General features: G+C 33.6%; 1 protein-coding gene across 1 annotated transcript in view; it reads right to left on the bottom strand.

Annotated features, from left to right (window-relative positions):
- The window catches only part of LOC117329454 (P protein-like), a 37,122-nt gene extending 35,599 nt beyond the window's left edge, over nucleotides 1-1,523 (bottom strand). The window contains exon 1 of the mRNA XM_033887404.1: nucleotides 1,407-1,523. The gene's annotated coding sequence lies outside the window, so the exon portion shown is untranslated. The remainder of the gene's footprint in view (nucleotides 1-1,406) is intronic.
- Nucleotides 1,524-6,000: the final 4,477 nt, after the last annotated feature.

The raw sequence follows: 6,000 nt of genomic DNA, 5'->3' as shown, positions 1-6,000 counted from the left end.
TGATGCAGGGCCATGTTGTAAACTAGACATTGTCTAAATATATTACCCTGGTTAAATAAATAAAATTAAAAAAAAAAAAAAAAAAAAAATTAATACAATATTACGATATGCGGGGGTATATTGTAAGACAATATTAGTTAGTATGTTGGGGAACCTTAAAAACCAGGTTAATATATTGGGGTACCTTGTTAACAAAGTTAGTATGTGGGGTACCTTGTAAGATAAAGTTAGTTTATGTTGGGTACATTGTACGACAAAGTTAGTATATGTTGGGTACATTGTACGACAAAGTTAGTTTATGTTGGGTACATTGTAAGACAAAGTTAGTATATGTTGGGTACATTGTAAGACAAAGTTAGCATATGTTGGGTACATTGTACGACAAAGTTAGTATATGTTGGGTACATTGTAAGATAAAGTTAGTATATGTTGGGTACATTGTAAAACAAAGTTAGTATATGTTGGGTACATTGTAAGACAAAGTTAGTATGTGTTGGGTACATTGTAAGACAAAGTTAGTATATGCTGGGTACATTGTAAGACAAAGTTAGTATGTGTTGGGTACATTGTAAGACAAAGTTAGTATATGTTGGGTACATTGTAAGACAAAGTTAGTATATGTTGGGTACATTGTAAGCCAATGTTAGTATATGTTGGGTACATTGTACGACAAAGTTAGTATATGTTGGGTACATTGTTAGATAAAGTTAGTATATGTTGGGTACATTGTAAGACAAAGTTAGTATATGTTGGGTACATTGTAAGACAAAGTTAGTATATGTTGGGTACATTGTAAGATAAAGTTAGTATATGTTGGGTACATTTTACGATAAAGTTAGTATATGTTGAGTACATTGTACGACAAAGTAAGCATATGTTGGGTACATTGTACGACAAAGTTAGTATATGTTGGGTACATTGTACGACAAAGTTAGTATATGCTGGGTACAGTGTAAGACAAAGTTAGTATACGGGGAGATCTTGTAAGACAATATTGGCATGTGAGGTACATTGCTAGATAATTTGTTTATGGATACATTTGGGAGAAAACAAACAATTCCTACAAATAAGAGAAGAGATGATATCTTAACTCAATCGCCTCTTTCGAATAATATAATGTGGAAAACAGGTACAATTATTACACCCTAATTTCAGGGACTGTGTGAAAAATTATTGCAATTCACAATGGCAAGAGGAGGGAGCTGGAACTAGGCATGGTGTAAATGATATTTAAACAAGAAAATAAATATATCAGTGCCGATATTTATTATGTATGATGAGTGAATTTGGCGACTATATAATTTAATAAACAGTTTGACATAAAGTCCATCACGTAGTCCATGCTAGATAACATAGTGAGATTACAGATACTGAGATAGCATGGCTTATATAACGTAATGTCTTACCTTTAGGGTAGCGTCTGTCACGTCCTGGGGAACATGACACAGTATAGTCTGGGTAGGTACGAGGGGAGGAGTTATACGTAGCTATACACAGGCTATCCGAAGTCTGACGAATCAATGGATGAGGAGACAGTACTATATAGACGGGGAACCTACTGGCCGTTATCACGGCACGTCACGAGTATCCCAGCGCATATATCTAATCTGTATTATTATACTTATATATGGACAGATGCCAACCTCAAATCACACTGTTACATTAATGTATCACAACATCCGTGATTATTCATAAATACATCGGCATTACTATATAAGTCAGTATATAGACTGCTTCTACAAAGGTATAATGTGTTGGAATATTTCAAGTACAAGTTCTTACAACAGGGTACGTTCACGGTGGCCAACTTACTTAGGTAATTCGTTTTTTTCTAGCCATTACATAAAATAATGTAATGGAAACCTATCATAGTATTTGGTTAACATTTGATTTCAGAATATTTTATTGTCAAGATGGTACAGACAAAGGGAATTTGGCAACAGGACAAGCCTATAAAAGCCCTCTCCTGATGATATATATATAACATAATGTACATACCAAAAATAAATATGAATGCTATAACTAATAACTGCAAAGAGATTCCAATACATGTATATTACTAAATTCAAGCGGGAAATTGCATTATGATATTGACTGATTATACTTTGTAATCACTTAAAAAAATAGCAACAGACAAAAAACAGTCCATTCACAATCAATAGCCTGTGCTATATTCATAAAAGTGAGGAAAAAACAGATATGATAAATTTACAATTTCCAGTATTGAGTCAAGAAAATCATCTGGTATCGACAATGAATCTCTGAACCAAGTCAAGAACGGATTTGTTTAAATTAATATCCACATCAAAAGAACCAAATAAAAATAATTGTGTATTCTGCAGCATATGATCACTCAGAGCAGCTAGAGAGTTGAAAAGGGATTGTCTTTCAATGTTATAAAGGGGACAGTTTAGAAAGAAGTGAGAACAATCTTCAACTGGATAGCCACAGTTGCAGGCAGGGGTATCTTTTAAATGAGAATTAAATAAATCTGCATTTAGATTACTCACAGAATTTCTTAACTGACATAAAATTAAATTAATGTTACGATCTCCACCGTTTTTAAAAATAGTAGTACATTGTGTATCACGATCTAAGTCAAGATGTTGTAAGAATTCACGCTTTAAGGTATTTAAAGAGGACATTGATGGAAACAGACAAGTTGGATTGTTCCATTCAGACATGATTTTAGGAAAAAAGCTTGTATTATAAAGGTTTGTTTTAGCCTGAGGCACATCAAAAAGTCTATTATGACGTAATGGGTAAGCAATATTATTTGTGTTCATATAAGGTAAAATAGATTCACTAAGATGAGCAGGGCATAATTTATTAAAAATCTTATAAGACAGAATACGTTGATGAAAATGTCGAGGCTTAGAAAGTGGAATAAGGCCAGATTCTCTATACAAAATATCATGACTTGTTCCCCGTCTCAAACCAGTAATGATGCGTATAGCCTCGAGTTGGATCGACTGTAGGAGCTCACATTCTCTTTCAGTACAATTTGCCCAAACTACGTCGGTATATTCTAATATAGGGCGAATGAATGTTGTATAAATTAAAAGCAATGAGTGTCTGTCAATTTTATATTTTAGCATTCGGAGAATATTTATTCTTTTATAAGCTTTTTCATAAGTAAGGTTAACATGGTCAGACCATTTTGCATGATTGTTAAATACTAAACCAAGATGATTATGAGTACGAACATTTTTTATCAATGAGTTATTGAAGTATAAATCAGGGTGTGAAGTCTCAGAGTCTAACCTTCTCCAGAATAAAACAGATTCAGTTTTATCAGGATTGAATATAATACCCCATTTCCTCGACCAGACTGATATTTTTTTCCAGATCTTGATTAAGAATGGTGGAAGCCTCTTGTCTGTCCCTCTCAATTAAAACATATAGGGAAGTGTCATCAGCAAAAAGTTTAACTTTAGACACTAAATTATCGCATATATCATTAATATATAGTAGAAACAGATAAGGACCTAACACTGAACCTTGAAGTACCCCTGCCTGTAGAGTTTTCCATGTAGATTTAAATCCATCAATGACCACTCTCTGTCTTCTATCAGTTAGATAATATGAAAACCATTTTAAAATATTGTTACTTATACCATATCTTTTTAATTTATAAATTAGACCAGCATGCCAAACCCTATCGAAAGCTTTACTAATATCGCAAAATACCATTCTTGCTTCTTTACCTTTATCTAAATGTTTAACAATTTCGTCATAGATATAATTAATAATTGATTGACAGTGGAATCTTTAGGCAAGAAGCCAGATTGATTTTTAGAGATAATGTTATTGATTGTGAGATAGTTGAACATATACTTGAAGATAATTTTCTCTAGCATCTTACTAAAAATAGAAGTAACAGAGATTGGTCTGTAGTTAGTTGGGTTACTTTTTTTCCATTTCCCTTTATAAATCGGAGTGACACGAGCGTTTTCCCAGGAAGTAGGAACTATTCCAGAGGAAACTGATTTATTAAATAAGATAAAAAGAGGTTGAACAAGTGACTGTGCTATACCTTTGATGGATTTTCGGGAGGAATAGAATCAGGACCAGCAGGTTTGTTAGTATTAAGGAGGTGGAGTTGGTCAGTTGTATCCTGTTCACTAATGTCAATAGATGATAAATGATGTCTAGGCAGGGGACAGTCAGGTGGTAAATCGTCAGCATTCTTTTCAGTTTCAGAAACGGATGTAAAATAATTATTAAAAGATTCAGCTTTATCTATCGGGTGCCGTTTAAGATCGCCATTAATCACCAAACGGGAGTCAGTTTCACGTTTGTTTTGAAGATTCATTACAGATTTAGCGACACGCCACCATTTTCCAGGCGGGATAATTTTCTCAATCAGAGAAGATCTTAGCTTAGATACGTATTTATCTTTGGCCTCGCGGACTAGAGAAATTACTTGATTACGAATTGTTTTGAAATTGTTCCAGGAGGCTGGAGTATTATAATTTTTTGCTTTAGAATGCTGACGGTTTCTTTGTCTGATTTTAAGTCTTATTTCGTTAGTCATCCAAATCTTGTCATTAGGCCTTATTGTTACTGTCTGTTTAGGTACGAATACGTCAATAGCAGTTAGAATTTTATTAGTTAGGATAGAATTAGCTTAATTAATGTCACCCTCTAACAATATGTTCCAATCGACAGAGTTTAGGGAATCATTAGCTGCTTCAAAGTTAGCATTTTGAAAGTAGAGAAGGTTTTTTTTTAAAAGCATGTTTCTTAACAGTTTTAAAATTAAGTTAGCACAAATCGGGGAAGTGGTCGCTACAAGGGGGAGGGAGTACAGAAGCATTTTTTTAAACAAAGTTATTAAAATATCAATTGATGTAGAGGAGGTAGGGGTGATCCTGGTAGGTTCAGTAATAGTATTTTGTAATCCAAATTTTAATAGAAGCCGTGAAAAATGAGAGTTTGGATTGATATTCGTCATGTCTTGGTTAATATCACCTACCAGTATCACTTCCCGCTGTAAATCAGAAATAGCATCGAGATTATTTTCAAGTTTACTCCAATAACTAACTGTTGAATTTGGGGGTCTGTAAATACAATTAACCTATCAAAATGTGTTTACTGTGCGTAATTACTTCTACCCATAAAAGTTCAAGGTCATCAGTTTCAAGGTCATGTCGTCTATTAATGATAGTATTGTTTTTGGAATATATAAGTACGCCACCGCCACCACCATTAATTCTGTCCTTCCTAAAGACATTACCAAAATTTTCAAGAGATATATCAGAGTCAGGAATAGTATTGTTTAAATGAGTTTCTGAAATACATAAAATATCAACATCAGAAAATTCAGCATCGAGAAGATGTGTTTTGTGCCTTAGTGAGCATATGTTGAGATGACATAACGAAATATTTTCGAATGAATTATTAATATCATTATTAGGCCCAGGATTTGGATGAATATCACCACATAACATTAAAAGTGTTTTCAATACCCAGTAATAGGGGACAACATATATCAATAGACGTCGGGAGAGTCCGAGAATCATTAACGATACCAGAATATTGACGAGAGTCACACTCCGCACACTCTGAACCACGAAAAAATGTTATTTTATACATTGTCAAGAAACATATAGAAACGGTAAAGTAGAATCATGGTGCAGAGGGAGCAGCGGGTGACTCTAGCAAGAATTCCAATGTAAAAATGTGCAGTTTTAGCGCAGATGAGGAGCAATTGACATGCACATTTATGTATATTCTGAAAAAAACTCAGTATGAAAAAAACAAACTAAGGTAGACATTAAAAACAAACATGTGTAGAAACTAGACATTATTTACATAAAATTATAGGATCCATAAAAATGATAGTAGAGAAACAAACATGAAGTACCGGTATATTGATATACAAATGGGATGACCCGTCTCACTGACCCTGTAATATTTGGTTAACATGACACAATTAATATAGAATATCCAGCGTATCAGGACTATACTGCGTAGGAATTAGTCTCAAATTATTAC

This window comes from Pecten maximus, chromosome 6 (genome assembly GCF_902652985.1).
Source record: "Pecten maximus chromosome 6, xPecMax1.1, whole genome shotgun sequence".
In the NCBI taxonomy this organism is placed as follows: Eukaryota; Metazoa; Mollusca; class Bivalvia; order Pectinida; family Pectinidae; genus Pecten; species Pecten maximus.
This window is presented reverse-complemented; position numbering and strand designations above follow the sequence as displayed.